Consider the following 21,855-nt stretch of genomic DNA (forward strand, 5'->3'; position numbering starts at 1 on the left):
CTTTAAATATTTGAGGAGAATGTTAGAATGAGAGGGAAATAAAAGGGTAATGGTGATGGTTATGGTGATAGTGATGCGTTTCCTAAATCCATCTACTTTTCTTAGCTCTCTTAAATGTTATGCAACTACACTGAGGTCCCTTTAAAATACTAACAATCTTCAGAAATTAAAATTTTAAGACAGAAAGAAATGGTCATTCAATCCTACATTTATAATCTATGTCTGTATACTGAATTCTCATGCATCTATGCCTATTAACATGTACTGCTAATCTTCATCAAAGGGTCAAACTTCTCCCAGAGGGGAAAAATAATCAAAATAATAAGGTTGGGCAAGATAAACATAGTCTCATTAAACATGTACAAAGTGTGGAACAAATCTTGAGTATTTGGCAATAACATTTTTTTCTTAAATTGAGCTGTCAGTGTACAAACTTCCAGTAGCGATTCATATATTATGTTGTATGATAATTGAGTATTATCATCCTATGGAAAAAATGACAGAAATGATCCCAGAGTTCATACTAATTACAGCAAGCTGTACCTTAAGGTCAACTTATCTTTTTGGATGTCTAATTTTCACCAACTGCAGTGTCCTGATATATGTCATGAACCAACACTTAATATGTCACAAATTTGGTTTGCAAATATGCACTTAAGGTGAGAAACCTAGAAGACTTGATAAAGGTACCTTTTCCTGTCTAAGAGTACAGATTTTATGTTGCTGTTTAGCACAATGTGAAATGTCTAGGAGGTGCCCTTGGGTAGGAACTCTTTGTTAACAAGCTATCAAGATTAACTGGGATAACCTGTAGGAAATCTTTTCTAAACAAATAGAAGCCAGTCAGTTCTGGGGAGATGCTTGTGTATATCAACCAGGCACAGCCATCATCATCTCTAAAGACTAATCTCTAAGCTATTGCTAGTTGTATTCTGATTGTTGTCAGTCAATTCAAATTTTATAAAACATCCATTTGTCTTGGTAATCTAAATCCCACTTTTTTACATCTGTTAGAATTTGTTTTATGCAAAACCAAGTCTCCCTTGAATTCAGTATAAAAACTGTGTGCTCTATAAGTTTGCTAGTTTAAAATGGTTAAAAAAAATAGCAATTTTTAGCTAACTTTCAATAAACTCTGAATGACTGAAGCATGTTGAGTCAAAGCCTATGGAAAACAAGAGAAGAATATTGGTTATCTGATTGTTTATCTGCTATGTGACCTCTCTGGCATTGCTTGGGAGACTGTCCATTAAATACAAAGCCCAGTGATTGTAGGGGTGTAACCAGCATCTCAGAATGGAACTATAAAAGCTTGATTTCTATCTTTTAAAGATAAGCAACTTCTCCAAACTTCTGCCTGCTGAGCATATAACCAATACAGAGTCCTTGCCTTGGCCTAAAGCAGTGACAGAATGTCCAGGTGCCTGTCCCAGGAAGCAAGAACCCAGTTTCTTTTCCACAAAAAAGGGGAAAATGAGCTAAAGATGGCTGAAAGTGATAAAGCAAGGGTGGAGCTCTGCATTATCTCTGTGTTCTCCCTCCTCTGTTTCTTACTATAAGAGACCTTACCTGCACAGGGTAAGATAGTGATTTGAGGCAAATGGGCCCCTGCATTTCCACAGAGGTAGCTACCTTTTTCCTTTGTACCAAAATATATGGCCTCCTTTGATTTTCAGTGGTGAGCAAGCAAGTCTGACCGTAGGAACCTGAGTGGATGATAGCAGGGGGTCCTTCTTATGAGTGAGAATTAAGTGAAATGCTAAACTTTCTTCTCTTTTCTGAACATTAAAAAAAAAACCTCTTAAGAAAAGAGCCCCCACACTGTAGATTTGTCTTAGGTTGTGACTCTTAATGGAATAGTCCTGTTTGACAAAATTACTAGTAAATATTGCAAATATCAGTCCTTACTGTTGCTGACCCTGGCACATACACCATAGAACGACCACGTGAGATACATTGGGTTTCCAATTAAGAGAGGCAATCATTTTGCAGGCTACCTGCAACTATAAAGTTCTACGTTGACAGGAGGGGATCTCAATGTGATTTTCATGTGTATCAAACTCAGTACAATCTATTCCCTAGTTTCCAATTGCCTTCTGATTTAGTGCTACTTTCACTCAATGCAGTTACAGATTGGAAAACATACTTTACTTATATTGATTGCATAGACCTAAATACTATACACTGTATCAGAATAAATAAAAGCAGAAACATTAACCTCTCATTAAAATTTTTGAAACAGTGTTAGATTTTCTGGCGGAAAATTTCTGGCGGAAAACTGTATAACTTTGTAACTTAAGGAAATCAAACTCCAGGATATATTCCATTTTGTTTACTTGTAGAAAATAGAAATGTAATAATATTAGGCATTGTCATTTATTTTAATAATTTTAATCATTCTTTATGTTGGAAAGAACAATTTTAATGGACATGGAACTAAATACCAGAATCATTTTTATGTTATAGCAAGTAATCACACTTTTATCATAATATAATTATGAATGATCTCAGACATTATTCCAGAATATTCTTGGAGGATAAAATATATAAAGGGTAAAATATATTTATGTGCAAAACAGGGTCCTGATAGTATTGTACATTATAAGTTCTAATGGGCATATCTTTAATAAGTGGAACTTCTTGGAGTAAATTTACATCAAATCTTTATGCTGATGATGTGACATCACTTACAATTTATTTGGAGCCAGTTAGAAACCTGTTTGTGTTCATTACATTAATTGATAACTATATCTTTTAGGTTAAAATTTTTTCAAGTTTGTAAGATGAAGTCCAAAATTTCTAATTATGTCACTGAAAGCTTATTAGCTTCAGATGGCAAAGTTTAGTTCACCTGTATTGTCTCAGGTGGTGGGATCTGGAAGTCAAAGCTTCCTTACCCACAAATTATTGTTCAGGTAAGATTTGTATGGTTATCTTGTCATAAAAATAAATTCTAATCTAATATTTTCCCAAAAATCACTTTATTGTTTGAAAATTGCAAGCGTCATTAATGTTACAGCATCTCTGTTACATGAACAAAGCTACAAATCAGGCAAAGGAGAAATGAAATCTCAATGGGACTTAGACCATGTTAAGAGAATGCATTGGAGTGGATCTTGGCTGGTCCACTTATTTACTTGGTTAGAAGGGATTTCTGTCTTCAGTATTTTATATGATATATTGGACATGTCATATAATTATAGTAGTAATTAGGACTTTGTCCCCAAATTAGATTTAGAAGCAAATATCTCCATACTATAGAAAGCTATAGTACAATTTTATTCAGTTAATTTGCCCACTTGGTCCTTGACTGGCTTTGACTAGAGCTCCATTTTCAACTTCCAGGTTTGCTTAATGGTGACCTTTTCAGAGATTTCCAGTAAGCTAGCAAAGCTAGTATTGATGATCCAGATGATTCATGCAATAAAATTTTATTAAACCTTTTCTTTATGACTGTTACTGGGCAAGACACTAAATATTTAGTAGGAAAGATTTTCCTTCCCTCATGGAGTTTCTATACAACATTGATGTCCGCCTTCAAAGACACATTCAAATAACACTTATCATATTTTTATTGTATTGCTCAATAAAACAAGGGTATGTGGGAAGGTATAACTGGAACCCTGATGCGGATGGACTTGGTTTCTGAGGAAGAAAATAGAGATGAATCCTGAGCTATCCTTTGATCAGAATAGCTGGAGTATGCCCAAGTGTATTTCAGGCAGAGGAATGCCAGGTGAGTTTCATGAGGCAGGAAAAAGCTGTGCACATTTGGAAAGAAAAAGAGTAGGGTCAGTAAACGGAATCATGGTGGAAGGGATGAGGCTACAGAGCAGTCAGAATAAGCCTGGTGTGACAGAGCCTGTCTCATGTCACAGGACGTGAGAAATTTCTGTATAGACACCTAATGAGCCTGTATTATTACTCCACATTTGTTCCTTGTTTAAATAAACTGACTATATCAAATATCGCCATCCTTCCAGCTTCTTACAAAGAGACAATGGTGGAAATTTAAGACAAGCAAAAGGAAGGGAAATACAGCCACAAAAGTCTTTCGAGTTATTAGTTCTTTTTTTTTTTGGTACTGGGGATCGAACTTGGGACCTTGCGCTTGCAAGGCAGGCGCCAGAACCACTGAGCTAAATCCCCAGCCCTGGGTTGTTAGTTCTTAGGACAGAGTTGGCGAACATCCAGTTTTGACCTACTGATGGAGGGAGTGGAAAGAAATTTTGCATTTGGCTTAAAGTTTTTAAGTCATAGTATTTTAGCAGAGAAATTACTGTATTTGCATGAAGGCATATAACCCCACTGCTCCAGACTAGTAACTTTGGTTTATACCTTCATTAAAAAATAGAGCCTACAAATAGGCATTTTAAAGTATAATTCTTAAGATTGGAGGAAGACATAGTTTTTAATAAGTCTTTAGTTCCCATGAAAAAAAAATTTGCATTATAAATAAACAACCTGGGAATCTATTTTTCTAAACAGATGGAGGTCAGATGCTAAAATATCAGTGAAATTTGAGGACAAATCCAACATCATTTTGTACATCAAATGTTTACATAGACATTTAAGGGGTATGCTTGTTATATTGAATGAAAATGTGTCATTTCTTAGTCTGTTCCAAGAAATGAAAAGCTCAATTATTTTCTATTAAAATATTTTACTCTGAATGAAATCATGATTTTTTTGATTATCTGAGACTCATAGGAACACTTATCCAGAAAGATGTAAGTCTGCAGAAGACAATTTAATGTAATCATGTCTCAGTAACTTAAAGGCATATTTCTTTATTGATATAATTTTAGTAATTTTCCAATAAAACATAACACGGCTTATGGCACATATACTTCAGTATTCATTCTTCCCTCTAAAAATAATATAACTCTATCAATTGCACCTTGATCTTTGTATTTCAAAGATATTTTAAGCAGAATTGGACATTATTTCACTTTGCAAATTAGCCAGTAGCATTTTACCAATTTCAGCAGAGAAATATCATCTCAATTAATTGTTATTCTTCCTTGTCCAGCACCTGTTCATGAACTTTTGTAATTTCCACCTTATGATTATGGCATAGAAACATTTAGTCACCCCTGTCTTTTCTGTGGCTTCATAGCTTTGGTATTGAATTCAAATGGAAGTTAAAAACATGACATTCTTCTAAACTATGTATGTGGTCAACAATAAATTATGAAATCACTCAGAGGCTTAAATGTTATTTTATGATTAAATTGGTAATTACCTACCTCAAAGAGTTATTTTGGGAACTGAATAGACCAGGGCCAACTTGGCCAATTATAGACACAATAAACTAGACCTATCATTAATAATAATAATAACCAGGAAATCAGCATCTTAAACTCCCCAAGTGATTTTATGCATACTAAGCCTACTTAAGGATTATCGTTCTAGAATGACAATGTGATTTCTCCAATAGTGAAAAAAAAAAAGCATTTAACCAATGTTGAGAATGTGAAGAAACTAGTTGTCACTTACATTGTTAATGGGAATATGAAATGTTACAGCAACTCTGGAAAGCTAACAGTTATTTTTAAAGGTAAAATGTAGTTAAACACTGCAAACATACTCCTAAGTACTCATCATAGTAAAATGAGCTTGAGTTAAAAAGAATCTCTACACAATGTTCAAGTCAAATGCCCTTTAATACATAGATAGTTAAGCAAAGTGTAGTACATCCATATAATGAGATGTTACTCTGCACTTAAAAAACAACAAAACGTTGATGTTTGAAATAAGTTGAACAGATCTCAGAGACATAATGCTGAGTGGGAAAAAAAAAAAAGCAAATATCAAAAGAGTTTGCATATGGTATTATTCCACTTAAATAAAATTCTCCAAGTTCAAAGTTATAATGGTAGCGACCAGATCAATAATTGCCCATAGTTAATGTTCTAATTAAGGGTAACTTTAAGGAGTTCCTTTACGGTGATGGAATAGTTCTGAAACCTGATTGTAGAGATGGTGGCCAAAGTCTTCTTCCGTGTACAATGCACAGAAGTACTGTCAAAACTAGGAGCAGCGTCAGCATGATTGGGACTGAGTTCTTCTCTGGCTGATTGGTGATTTCTCAATGTGTCTGGGTGAGTCATGCGGCACAGTCTTGTGGTCTGCATCTGGTCCCTTGTCCGTTCCTCCCTCCCACTGTTCCTCTGCTTCACAGCCACAAACTAAACAGCTTTATGCCATGATATTCCTGTCGTGGAGCCAGCCGGTCATGTGCTGAATCTCCTAATACTGTGAATTAAATTAAACATCACTTCTTTAAGTGTGTACGTAAGTTATTGTGTCCCAGTGTTATGGGTTTTTTCGACATGTCTCCCAAAATCTGCAAGCACTCATAGGTGGACTTTTGGGAGGTGATTGGATTATAGGGGCATCGTAATAACCAGGAGATTCATCCACTGATGCGGTTATACCTCAGTTGGTATTAGGAGGTGGGATCTGGTATGCGGAGGTGGGTCACTGGGGTGTAGCCTGGAAGGCCTCAGCTTCTTCCCTCCTCCTTTCATCCTCTCTCTGCCTTCAGCTTGCTTTGATGTGAGCAGCTCTTCTCTGACACCTCCCTCTGCCATGCTGCCAACTCAGGACTGAAACCTCTGCAAACCATGAGTCAAGCTAAGCCTCTCCTTCTTTAAGTTGTGGGTGTCAAGGATTGTTCTTTAGAGATGAGAAAGTGACTAATAAGATTGGCACTGAGAAAATGGGAAAAATCATTGCAGTAATTATAATGGACTATCTGGGTTAGAAACCTTTGGAATTGGCTTGTCAGAGAGTCTGGAAAGATTTTCAGATTAGAGAAGGCCTAGAATGTTGTGACAAGAGCTTATTAGGTAATTCTGGTGAGAGATTAGAATATCAGAATACTGATAGGAATGTGGAGAGTAAGACCAGACCTGGGAGGTTTCAGATGGGGATAAGGACTACCTTTATTTTTTTAAAACAAGTTCTCTCTATGTAGTTCAGGCTGGCCTCAAACTCACAGCAATGCTCTTACTTCAGCCTCTTGAGTGCTGGGATTACAGGTGTGTGCCACCATGCCTGGCAGAGACATCATTTTATTTATTGAAACTTATCAATGAATTTTAAACTGAAGAGAGGCTAACTACAAAATGTGTCCTGGATATGTTGAAAAAATTATTTATGAATTGCATTTTAAAACTGACACAGCACCTCATTATTTAAAACATCCCCTAAATACTTCTTATAAAATATTTTCATCATTTCTTTTTAAAATTAACAGTCAACCCCTAAAATTAACTCCATTAAGTTTAATATGGATATCTTCTTCTTTCTTATTTTTTTAAAAACATTATTATTGGGACCAATTCTAGTAGCCTTTAGAAACCTTTTTTTTCTTATGTTACACATTTTTTACATTAAAATTTGAATTTGATGTAAAAGCATTGAAATAATATCTTTTAGATATTACTTTTAAAGAAAATTAGAACACCCAAATTTAAGAGCATGGCTATTGGGCTTGAACCTGGAGGACACACTCGAGGAATGGGCATTGGCTCAGCGAGCTTCCGCCATGCAGCTTGCTCCTATCCTTGAGATCACAGACCCAGAGTCATTTCTCTTGTGCACATGCCTGTTTCACATTTTATCAGTATTGTTAAAATTCCTGCTTCTAGTGGCATTGACTGAACCTCAAGAACAGAGTTGTTGCTGAGCATGGTTGAGCACACCTGCTCAGTAGGAGGATCATGTTAGAGCATGGCCTAGGCAATTCAGGGACTCTGTCTAAAAAATAAATAAATAAATAAATAAATAAATAAATAAATAAATAAATAAATAAGGAAAGGGCTGAGGATGTAGCTCAGTGCAAAGGCTCTTGGTTCCATCTCCAGTACAGACCAATAAAATAAAGAAAAAGTACAGAGCTAAATTAAACCACTGCTGATCATTCAATGGTGCAAAGGCTTTTTACTGTTTCTTGATTTCTTTATTCCCTTTTATTTTCCATTCCTATTCTCCTCTACCTTAAAGTTGATTGTTTTGTTTAATGTTTATCCCTTTCCATAGAGGTATTCTTATTTTAAGTATATATAAATTATATTTTGCTATGATTCTTATGATTCTTCATATTTTCACTCAGCTCCAGGTATGCATAGTTACTCTGAGTACACAGACTTTTGGCTTGTAATTGCTGTAGATGGAGCCATGATGAATTCACACCTCATTTGGCCTCTCCATTTGCCTGGATGGACATCCAGATTGCTGTCATCACCCCGCACACTGCAGCAAGAAACATACTACATATTTCTCTGTGGACTTCTATGCAAATTTACCACGAGTATATTATGAGATGAAATATTCACAGTATTTACCCATTTTTTGTTTTTGTTTTCCCAAGTTAGGTAATTCTTTTTCAAAAGTCAGTTCTTGTTATTTCCTCCATAAGTTTTTTTCACATATCTATCCCCTATCCTATTTTATCTTTCTCCAATAACATCAGATAAAGTCTCATGGTCTAATTTAATGTTTGAACTATGACTGCATAAATTTTCTGTCACTTCCAGTTGTGTGACCTTGAGAAAATTACTTTGTCTCTCTGTTTATTAGCTACCTTGGCTGTAAAATAGAAAAAAAACCCTATGTGTATCTCGGAATTATTATGAGTTTAAAACAATTTAATGAATGTGAAGCTATTACCTGATTTAATAGCATTAAAATTTTATTGATGATGTCATATTGGTAATGTTGATGGTGAGTGACATTGCTAAAGATGATAACAACAGTAATTATGACGAAGGTAGCAATAATTAAACATGTAACTGTCTATCTAGATTTACCTATCTTAATTTGGTGTCCTGAGATGCAAACCTTGAGACAAAAATTCAAGTGAAAATAATTATTTTGAAATGTTACCTTGAATATAACATTAAAGAAGTAGGAATTAAGAGAGGGAAGACAATTTATTGAGGTTATGGTTAAGCCAGTTACTTCTGTAGATGAATAGAGCCAAATCTTGCTAGGGAAATGTGCAAACATGTTATCATGTCTAGAGGGTAAAGAGATGGGTATTTATATAGCAACTCGCATTAGTCTGTAGTTATAATCTGCTTCTCTGGACATAATAATTCTGCTTTGGCCACAGTTTATAAAGTTACCAAGAGGCCAGAAAAAGCTTTCAGTCAGAGAATGCAGGTAAATATCAATAGCTATAGATACGCAGGGAAATGATTATGGAAAAGGATTCTGATTGAGCCCCAACAACGTCTGCTATCATACACTATATTATTCTGTATATGTTCAGAATTTAACAAATAATACATTTAACAAGTTAATAAATATTTTTTAAACTTATGAAGCAATAAACTTCTTTTACCACATAATCTAGTTTTACTATAATTTAACATAACTATTTTTAGATAATGTGACATTTCTTTCAAACACAGGCATTCATTACTTAACAAGTAGAATATGTTATAGGAGATGAATCATTAGATGATTTCATTATCGTGCGAATATCATGGGATGCACAATCATAAACCTAGATCGTCCAGATCAGTGTGGCCCTTGATGCAATTGAAAGACACAGTAAAGATGAGATGTACAAGGCTACTGCCTGCCTAATGGTATATTGTTTTACAGTAAAGTTAAAAATGTTTATAAGTAGAAGAGAAATACTCTAAAAATACAATTCAAAGTATGGTATGGTATACACATAAACCAATGTTATATAAATTTATTATCATTATCAAGTATTATACACTGTACATTATTTGTATGATGTACTTTTATGCAACTGGAAATGCTGTAGATTTATTCACACCAAAATCCTCACAAACACTTGAGCAATGCATTGTGCTACAGATGTTTATGATGGCTATAATGTCAACAGGTGATTAGAAAATTTAAGCTCCAATTCTATCTTATGGGACCACCGTTGTATATACTTTCTGTCACTGATTGAAAATCATTATGCAATCTACAACTGTGCTCTATAAATTCCATCTATATCTGTTAATGTTGTGGATTAACAAATAATTTTGCATTGCATATCACAGAGAATAAAGACAAGAAATGAGCTTTCTGTTAACAAGAAATATTTAAAACATTCTAAAGGAAATATGTAAGCCAATTTGAGTTAACAGTTCTCATTTCTATCCATTTATTTGTATCCATAACTACATAAAGCCCAAAAGATATAATATTTCAGGTCAAAATTTATGAATTTTAAAGCATCTGCTAGATTGAGTGGGTTAAGGACATAGCAAGGTTATATAATATTACTGAGCTAAGTCTAGTATTTCTTACTGAAAATCAGTCTTCTTAAGTCAAGTTCATTCTTTTGAAAGAGTAAATTACCAGTGATATGAAATTCATTATTAATAAGAGTTGAAAAACAAAGTTATTTTAATCCACTTTTTTGAAAAGCTAAAGATGTCAATTCACTTTTTAAAAATCCCTAAAATGATAATCCAAATTTAATGTAAGTCTATTTTAGTTACTAAAGAAAAGCTTATATTAATGGTAGACTAGAATTAAATATGGAAGAAAATGAAGTACTAAAGAAATTGTCTTTTTCCTATATTTATCATCTACCTATTTATCTATAATAAAAAAGAGAGGCAGGCAGAATTAATACTGTGATACTAAGGGAACCTCATAGAAGGGGTCTAATGTGATTGAATCACGATTCCACACATGAGGCAAACAAAGAAGAGGAAGAAAATTAATATATAGTGAAAGAATGCCTCTCCCCTCCCTGCCATTTTCTTTTGCTTATATAATGGTTAATTTAAAACTAATAGGAGGAAATCAAAATTAATTTACACAGAATAGAATATCATTTCAAATCTCCATTATTTTTTTCTAAGAAACTGAGTTAAAATAAAATGTGATAATCTAAAGAGAAATGAAAGTCAGACTTGGTTAAAAAAACCTTTTAAGCCTAAAACAAACGTGAAAAGGTGAGAGAATGACTGCCTAATTTGTTGTGTGAAAAATGGTTAGTTACATCAAAGTCTTTTTCATATTTGTTAAATGTTCATTTTGGCATTGCACATGTATGCAAAGTGGAAGAGGGCTTTTGACAAATTACCATAAAATATAATAAATTATATTTTTCTTTAACTGGAATTTATTGTACCATCAGTGACAATCCCACATTCATATTTTAATTTGTAGCTATGATCAGGACACGTTTTTAAGCCTTTCATTTTCTGTAAAAGAAAGAGTTGAGGCATAGAATTTAAAGACTCATTATTCCTAGAATGTTTGGCCTGAGAAGATGAATGGAATGTGTCTTTTGATTTTCCAGTAGTGTTATTCTAAAATGCCCCTGTAGGTCATTACTTATTCTAGAGTTGGATCAATCAAAGGCAGATGAATCAGTAAGGCGCAAAAGAGGAAGCCACCTTGAAATGGATTAAGTGAAATAATTGTGTGAACATATGGCCTGGAAATTAAATTGATTCAGCTAAATGAGTTATATTAAATAGATCAGGTAATTTTCAGGCTTCTAGTCAGGTGATCACACTTTAAAGCAATTATGCAATTTCAGACATTGCGAGGGAGTGGACCATAAATCTACAGTTTGCAGAGATAGAGACAGAATACAAAATGAATTAAGCTGGAGTGATCTTTTAAGAGTTTGTCCTTTTAAAAAATGTGTATGTAAAGATAAAGTGCTAAAGGCAAGATTTAGAGAGATTTTCTGGTTGAAATCTATCAAACATCTAAGTCATCAATGATGTATTCATTTGTTTACTCACTTCAAAACAAATATTTATTGAGCAACAACTTTTAGATTCATTACTAAATTTCAAATTTTTCAAATTTCCTTTTCTAGAATAGTAAATAAATATATTGTGTGAATCTGTACTATATTTAGAGAATACAGTAGCTGCTTTTTAATGATAAAGTTATGTGAGCAAACTAGTGTTTATCAGGAACGTGGCTTTTCTTGGTCTGGGTCTCAGTGTTTGAGTATGAGGTAAAATATCCATATAGGTATCACCTCTGTATACTTACTCTCTCCAAATACTTAAATATATAAAGATTGCAAAATTGTATCTGTCAGGGGAATTGTGAAGCAAGGAAATATGCATAATATTTGTAGGTCATGAATGCCTACTTTTATGTTTTTCAAAATTTATGCTATAATGTAGTAAGACATTTTAAATATATGGTATCAAAGCAGATAATTCTGAGAAATACTTTTGGCTAAACTATTTAAAAATCTTACAGAAACAGATAACCTCTTATACACTGAATTAAATAAATTGTCATCATTTTTTATTTCTATATTTTAAGATTGTCAAAAATTGAGGTTATTAACTGTGCTACTATAAGAACTACTTTAATCTCTCAATCATAGAGCTGTTGGAATGTATAAGAAGTCCCAAAAGATTTAATGTACATGACCTGGGCATGCTGTCTCTAACATGACAGACATGTACTTGTGAAATATTTTCAATTCATCCTTCATAGAACACCCATGTACTTCTTGCTGATAAAACATCCCTGTGGTTACAGTGGAAAAGAGGCAAAGAGCATAAAATTTTTGTAATTGTAACAAGCAGTACTTCTGGTTTGATTTATAGAAATACAATTCAGTAGATGAAAAATGAAAGGATTATAACCATATGAGGCAATGACAGGTACAAGAATTTTGTAAAGAGCCTCATATTTTATAAAATGTCCTCTCATATATGTTTTCATTGAGCCTTACAACAACCAGATGATGAGACTCTGCATAAAGATCAAAGGCTTGAGGCTCAGATATTTTTTGTTTTCCCCAAATAAATAAAACAGAACAGATTTAAAGATAGCTAGTTAATAACTTTGGTTGTCTACAAGAAAATGCCATACAAATGTACAATATCATAAATAAAATATTAGGGGTGGGTCAGCTGAAAAAAATCTTATCTCTCTGAGCAACATGAAAACTGCATAGTGAATAAAATTTGTGAATCAGTAGTAGACTTGAGATATTTATCTCAACCTACTATTTCTCCAGAAAATATTTACTTCTCCACTGGAATCATTAGCAGGGAGAGTGCAGTACAAAACAGTAGGAGTTGAGGAAGAGCAGAAGCATAGTGAAAAGAGTTTAACAAGCAAAAGAAAACTGAGGGTATCAAGTAGTCTTACCAGAGGTAAGCATTTGGATTTTACAAGGGTACTAGAGAAAAATGGAAGTATTTGATTGAGAGTGCTCTCATGAACAAATTTATACCTTGGTTGTCTACAACCTAAAGAATCTTTTTGAAAGAGTATGAGGTAGACTAGGCAAAGAAGAGCTGAGAGACCAGTTCAGTGGCTGTTTTTATATATTCTCAGTACAGATGCTGGAATTCTGAAAAAAAAAAAAAAAAAAAAAGCAACAGCTATGGATTGAAAAAGAATGATTTCAGAGATCTTCATGTAGTGGCTGAACAAATATATTATGTGGGACTCTATGAAATTGCTTATGTTTGACTGCTTTTGACAAAAGACAATTTTGTATTGTCTAATTTCATAGAAGTTAAGCATAAAAGAATTATACTATGAAATTCTCAGGTTTCTGATTTGAGTACCTGAATAGTTGTTGGAATCATTCACTATGATAGGAAACAGAAGCAAAGGAACAAAAATATATTTGTTTGAGGGGCTGCAGAATTTTAAAAAGTCTTTGATAAACGAAGTTGCAATATTCAGTCAGTGTAACTAGATATGTAAATGAATGAAATCTGAAGGTAACACGTATAAGCTGAGAAGCAAAAGGGAAGGAAAAAAGAACATTTAAAACATTACAGAGAGAAAGACTAAAATAGATTGAGAGTAGTCAAGGAGGTAGGAAAAATTGTCAGCAAAAATTGATGGAAAGAGGGTCACAAAATGAAGCAACATTTTATTCAACAACCTAGTAGAGATTATAGCCAGTGCAATAAAACTAATAAAAAAATAAAAGTCTTAAACACTGGAAAGGACGAAATGCAACATCTTTCTCTGCTGATAAAGGGATTATTTACATAAAGAAAACCCAAAGAATCTTTGAAAACGCTAGCAGAATTTTTTTAAAGTGGGCTTAGCATGGAAGCACGATAAAATAGAAAAATTTTTTTAAATTATCATATTTTTATATATTAGTAGTGAACATTTGAAAACTACGTTTATACAACTAATACTATTTATAATACTAAAGAAGGCACTCAGATATACATGCAAAAATGTGCAATATCTACTAAGAATTGCAAACTACTAATTAACAATACCAACTAAAGAAAATGAAATATACTCTATGTTTATTGTTAAAGCAAAATATTGGCAATATTAACATGCTGTCCATTCTTCTAAAACTGACCTATTTATTGTAACTTTATTCAAATAATCATCACAGTTATATCTGGAAGCAAGTTGCAAATACAAATATCCAGAAATAGTCAAAGAATTTTTTAAAAGAGTGACAAATTTGGAGGACTTACATTATTTGATTGTAGGAAAAACAATAAAACTATAATAATTGGTTGAGCACGATAGCATGATATTGGCAAAAGGATTATAGGTCAATGAAACAAGAAAATCAAGAAATAGATCTAAAATTATAGTTAACTGGGTTTTTTTCCTTCTTTTCTGGCCAAAGGTACAAACACACAAGGGGTAGAATCATGTTTCAACAAATAGTTGCTGCAAATAAACTTTATCCACACTTTGTACCAGCACAAAAGACACAAAATCCCTCAAAACTGAACATAGACCTAAGTGGAAAAGCCCAAAACTGTCAAAGGTTTAGAAGAAAATAGAAGTTAAAAAAATAGGTAAAGACTATTTTAGATATGACACCCAAAGTACAACCCATTAATGAAAATAAATTATAGTAACCTGGATTTTACCAAACTTAGAAATTTACAATCTTGGAAATACTATTAAAATACCGAAAACATAAGGGGACAATATTTTCAAATTTCATACATGGCAACAGATTTTTATCCTTACTATCTAAAGAACTCTTAAAATTGTAATCAGAAAACAAACAACCTTATCTTAACATTTGACAAAATATTTGGATACATACTTTATTAAGAAGACATTCAAATGACAAGAGCAAAACGTATGTTCATACACATTACTTTTTAGGGAAATGCAAATTAAAGTCCCAATGTAATATCATTACATACCTGTTAGAATGACTGAAAGAATAAGAGGAAAAATGCAATAGCAAATAATAGCTGGCATGTGAAACCATAATGAACCTATTCTTTGTTTTGATTTTATTAATTCAATTTTATGTATCTTTGTCAAAACTCACAAAAAATATACACTAAAAGATCAATTTTGCCACATGAAAATTATGCCTTACTAGTAAATTTTTTAAAAAAAGAATAAACCATATCATTGATCAAGCACTGACCATGGAATCTAGGATCAAGAGGGTTCTTGTAAAAATGTTTAAAAATGTTTTCATGGGTATACAGAAGTCTTAAGTCCATTTCAAGATTTAAGCCCATTTAAGGTTGTTCAGGAAGTTAAGAAGCTGTATCCAAAAGACAAGTAAAAAGAGAAAATGTTATTTCCAATGGAAATAAACAATCGGATGAGAACTATTTTTTTTAAATGAAAGAAAAAAAGGGAAACCTTGAAAGTTTTCCCTCATAGAAGGAAAGGATGGGAGAGGAGAAAATTGAAGACACCACCAATAAGAGAAAAAGTTAGTGAGAAGGCAGGGGTGGATGGCTTTGCAGCACAGAGGAAGAGCACTGAACCAGATGAAGGAGGGCACTATTTCTACCTAAAGAAGAAAAGAAGAGAGATAGGTGTGGCACCTAAACTTTGGGCATAGACTTCTAACTTATGCCTGCTATATTGTTCCGTAAAAGAGAATGGGAATTAATAGTATTTCCATAGCACTGCAATGGAGAGAATAAATTTCTATAGCACTTGACAATGGAGAGAATAAATCTGATACCGCCCAAACAGTGTGTGTGTGTATGTGTGTGTGTGTGCATATTCTAAGACACTGAGCAACATTTATGCATTTAGAGAAAATGAACCATTGAACTCAAAGGTTCCACTTTGTTTTTCAGGAAAGTGAACTGGAAAAATAAACAAAGCATAGGAATTGTAGATACTCCCAAAATATATTTTAGATTATGCTCTTTAAGAAAGCAAGCAAAGGCATGGAAAAGAAGAGTCAAAAGATTTATTTTCTTAATGAAGTTGAACCAGTTGATTTAATAAGGCAAAAGTCTGAAAAATAAAATAACAATATGCAGAATATCTCTTAAAAGTGGGATTTGGAGACTACAGACTTCAGAGGGGAAATGAATAAGGAAAAAATTCGTCCTGTGACACTGGAAGGAGAAAATGAAATAGAAAGATGTTTATAATGCATATCAGACATTAAGACACCAAATCAATTTTCCATAGTTATATTAAGAAGGCTGGAATGACTTAATTATATCAATTATATTTATATATATTAGATCAAATATATATATATATATACACACATATGTATACACACACACACGCACACACACACACACATAGTTTTTTGACATAGGGTTTCACTGCATAGTCCAGGTTGGTTTTAAACTCTCTATGTAACCCAAACTGGCCTTAAACCCCTGTTGATCCTCCTGCCTCAGCCTTCTTCTGGGTGCCAGCCAACAAGCCCAGTGTTGAGTGATTTAAATAAAAAAAGAAACCATGGAACAGGTGCTAAGATAGTCAGTGAATGACCAAAAGTGCCTACTGGATTTACAAATGAGAAGGGCCTGTGGAGAATGAGACTGCTAGAGACTGCTAGGAATTACAACTCTGAAAGCTGCAGGAATTCCTGTGAGGATACAGAACTACAGGTTCAGAAGTGCCTCTGGGGAGGGTGTGGGAGGCAGGAGTTCTGTCCTCTCCCTGACTGTATAGGTCATCCAGGAAGGGAAATTTCTCTTCAGAACATGATGGGTAAATGTCTAAAGGAAACCAGGATTCAGGTAGTATAAGTATACACTCTCCAGAGAGACTGATTCCATTTCCAGTGAAAAAAACTGCATTCAATGCACAGTACAAAGAATGTTTAAAGTGATTCAGTGAGGAGCTGTAGGCCCATACTTCTGCAGAAGTCAGGAAGAGGAAAAAAAAGTGAAGTAGGAAAATGAGGACAAGTATATAAAGCATGTTCTTTTATGTTATTTACAATGACCCTGCTAATACAGTAAAAGTAACACTAGTAAGTGTCCTGGAATTTCACAGAAAACTAACTGGGCTTGATGAGATTGTACAGCAGTGAGCACAGCAATTACAGGGCCCACTCCTTCTGCTCCACCCCACTGCCAAGGCCAGGCAGGTATGCATGGCTGATTAGGGCCCTCTTTCCTGCGAAGACTGGATGCAGCTCTGGAGGCTTTCTCAATAGCTGGCCAGTAGCCATTTTTGGTAATTAAATTGATTTTTAAAAAATCCTTGCATTTTCCTACTTTTTTTTTTTTCAAATTTAAGTCTTCTGATGACAGACCTAAACTTCACATTCTAGAAAAGAGAATGAACATTTCTCCTTTACCTTAAATATTCCTCCATTCAGGAAAGGTTTCTATTCCCCATTTTGACCTACTTCTCCCAGAAATATGGAACCTATTAGATTTCAAGGCCATTTATAAGGCTTTCTGGATGTTAACAGGGAGTGTATTATGGTGCAGAACTTCAAATCTTTGTCTTCCAAAGTTAATATTCTTGGCCTGTTTTACAGAGGAAAAGTAAATTTATACTGCTTCTTAGTCTCCAGTAAAGTGTTCAGAATGAAGAAAGCAAAACTTTTTGCTTTGATGAAATCATATAGTTTTTATGTAATTAATTCTACATAGAATATTTATACTAGTGAGAATGAACATGTTATTGTAGTGCCTAACAGCTCAGTAGATGGAATCCCATTACCAATTTTCCCTCATATTGGCTATATAATTTAGATCAATTGACTATTCTATGTTTTGTTTCCACATCTTTTATCTAAAATAATATGTAGTGTAAGTGCCAGGGGTTTTGACTTCACTATGGTGATTACTGAAAGAGAGAATAAGTAGTTACAGGCTCAGTAATAGTCTTAAGAACCTCAGTGGGAAAGAAAATGGAAAATTTTTATTTAAGAGGCAACAAGGTTTATGTTTCACCTACAAAAGAGATAATTAGAGAAGGAATGATTTAGGATTTTTCAAATGATGGGCTGAATAGAGTTACATGGAGCAGTGTACTGGCTCTCCTTAGGTAAAAATATCAGGTAATTAGAGCTGTCTGAAACTGGAATCCCTGCCTCCAGGCTGATGAGTTGCTTGTTGATGACCCATGAAGAGCAGAAACTAAATGAACAATCATCATAAAGACTGTGAAATGAGTGCCCATATTATGTAAGAGGTTCAACTGGAAGTTCAACTGGAGGATATCTAAGGTATTTATTACTCTAATTTTGTGTTTATTTGGCCATAATACTTGCTTCCAGATTGTTCAACTATAAAGAATCTGCTAAGAAAGAAAAAGAACAAGAAAGATTTCAGGATATGGGTTATTTTATCAGAACAGAAGAGTACACAAGATTGCATTAAATGGAACACATTGACTTTTTCATGATCACAGAAATTCAAATCATGCTATAAAGAGTAAAGAAAAGGGAGTGAACAAGCACTAAATTTTGAGCCTCAAATACATGAAATATGTTTAATATAACTTGGAATCTTCATGAAAATTTTATGTGATTGGAGTTTACAAGTTGGATTTCAGAAAATGTATTTATTTAAAGGGAACAACAGATAGAAGGCAGGCCAGGATTTCTGTCGAAGTTAAGGCTTTTTCATGCACACACTCACCTGCATAAAACACACACACACACGCACACACACACCATTGTACTCAGTTAATAATGTAGTATTTTTAAAAAACAATAGAAATTATCTTAATATATTATCTTTAATAGCACATTATTTATAACATATGAGCATTGCAATGAAACATGAAATAGAATATACTCAGTCTCAAGTACCTTCTAGTTTAGAGGTTAACATGATACACTAAAGCATATACTTTTAAAACAAAACTACTGTGTTTTTGAACTATCTAAATACTGCTATTCTAACTGGCACAAAATTCTTTTCTCTTGTTTATTATTCCACAGATTACTTAATATTTTAAGAATTTTTTATATCTAAAAAATAGAAACTTTGATAATTGCATTCAATTTACTGAGAAAATATAATTGAAAGGGTCTACATTTTTTAAAAGGAATTGGAAGAAATATTTTTGAAAAAACATTTTTAACTCTAAACATATTGATACTGTTTATATGAAGAAAATCAATGCATAAATTCAATTATGTTTCAATTTTATTGTCTATCACCCTTTCACTCTCCTTGCCTAAGCAAACATTTCTAAAAATCTCTCTCAAATGGATTTAAAGAAGGAGAAAAAAGTGAGAAATAGATTCAATCTAAGAAATGTATTAAAATAGGTTTGTGACTGACAACTAAGACCAAGAGAACAATTCTATGTAGTGTTTTATTGACAAGTAGAAGCTGAACAATAGTAGCTAATTCATCCTTGAAAATCTATCTCCTAAGCCATACTTTAAAAAGACACACTTATAAAATATAAGTTCAATACTTCTACAAATAAATGATGGTGAAAGAGATTTAGGTGCAAAGTATGAAAATAGTATAGCCATTTCCATATTTATAGGATAGTATTTGGAAAACCAAACTGCCATTGTCTTTGAAGCCAGACTTAGTTATTACGTATTTAGAAGCTCAAACCATAGTTTTGATTGAACACAGCCTAAACTTTATGTTTATTTGCAGTTATAGATAATGGCACAAAATATGTCATACTGTCTATTGACAGAGATATAAGGTGTGCATATAAATGTAAGTGTACACACTAATGTATGTACACAAACACACACATATATACTTAAATGTACAACATTAGTATGAACAAGTGACAATTAATCCTGATTTGTCAACTATGTTGGATGAAATGCCTAGTAAAGCATGGTCTTGGATATGTCTGGATGTATGATGGAGGTGTGACCTTGAGGACTGTATATGTACCCTCTATGGTGTTGTTCCATTGTTCTGCTTGCTGCCTCCCCTAGCCTGAGCAGCTTTCCACTATGCAATTTCTGCTTTGGAACAGCCAACCATGTACTGAGACCATAAAACCATGAATCAGATTAAACTTCTGCTCCTTTAAGATGTAAGTGTAAAATTCTATGTTCAGTTACACAAATAATTAACATTGTGTTAAAATCGCCTCAATATTCAGTACAGAAGAACTCTGTATAGTTTTGTAGCCTTGGAGTAATAGGTTATACAATATAGCTTAGATCAGTGATGGCAAAGTTTTTTGAGAAGAGTGCCCAAACTGCAACCCAAATCCCACTTATTTATCACAAGGTGCTAACACTGCAATTAAGCCTAAATACTGAGGTTTTAGTTTAGAAAAAGCAACTCATATATTAACATCCTTTGTCTTAAAAGAAAAACAAAATGCAAGTTTGCCACCACTGGCCTAAAGTATACTGTCTAGACTTCCATAAGTGCACACTATGATATTCATACAATGGTGAAATTGCCTAACAAAGCGTTTCTCAGATTGTATTTCCACTGTTAGATAATCCATATATGTGCATGTATGTGTGTATGTATACATATATGTACATATAAGCATATATATGGGGGGCCAGTTTCAATTATATTAGAAATCTTAAGGGATTAAACTAAAAAGATTTTGTGCTTTATAGTCTTGGCTTGCAGATTTAATTTGATTATGGTTTTAGTCAGCTTGGCAAGAGCTTTATAATTGTTAATGGAAAGTTGTCCAATTCATTGCAGAATGAACAATTTCATCATGTGTAGTTCCAAACTAAACATAATTTTTAAAATCATTTCATCCAGGTGTTATTTTGAACAGCTCAAACTAAGCTTCTGTCAAATGTATTCACAGAGGTTAACTTTTGGGAGCAGCCTTTAAATAAATTGCTTTAATGTGAATTACCTATCCATCCTCACACTGAATGAAATACAATAATAAATCTTGTTCATTAGTTTATTGTTTTCAATATAATCATATACAGATAGAATTTTCCCTAGGTATATTAAAAGAACTAAACAGAAGTCCAAAATAAACCTAAATATCTTACTAACTTTATTTGTTTTTAACACTAAGTCCTGTAGCTGACCTATGGAAGTCTTTTTCTATATGATATTGTGAAATCTCAATTTCTTTTATCCTTAAACTTTCTCCATCTTGAAGAATCAGCAGAACTTTCTTCATCTCCTGCCATCAGATTATACAATAAGGAGAATGAAGACATAATTTTACCTTTTTTGAGCCACTAGGTACTTTTTTGCTAATTTATTATAGAGATGTTGTTGAAAGCCAAGGCTTTTGTGGAGGAGCCAGACACTTAGGAGAGAAAAAAATTTTATATTAATTCCAGCAGTTCATCTTTAGACTTAAAGAATGAAAGTTTTGAGGACTCAGTAAATGACTTATACTAGGAATAAGCAAAATTTTTTGTAAACACAAAAATAGCAAGTATTTTAGGCTTTACAGACTACATTTTGTCACAACTACTCTTTTGTTGTTGCTGTTGTAGTTGTTGTCATTGTTTTGTTTTGTTTTGAGAGCCTCAGTATATAGCCCAGGCTGCCCTGGAACTTTGATGATCTTATTGCTTCAGTCTCCCTAGGGCTAGCACTGTAAGCATTCACCACAACACCCAGGTAGTACTCAACTTTTGTTAGAATTTGAAAATAGCACTGCAAAGGAAAGAATCAACTGAGAGAAGAGGTAGCTTAGGTTATTCACCCATTGGATGGGCATGTAGGCCAGAGGTTATGTATTGTGAGTTGTACC

This window comes from Heterocephalus glaber, unplaced genomic scaffold (genome assembly GCF_053883595.1).
Source record: "Heterocephalus glaber isolate CG9 unplaced genomic scaffold, H.glaber_assembly_v1.0 deba00001606, whole genome shotgun sequence".
NCBI classification, from domain to species: Eukaryota; Metazoa; Chordata; class Mammalia; order Rodentia; family Bathyergidae; genus Heterocephalus; species Heterocephalus glaber.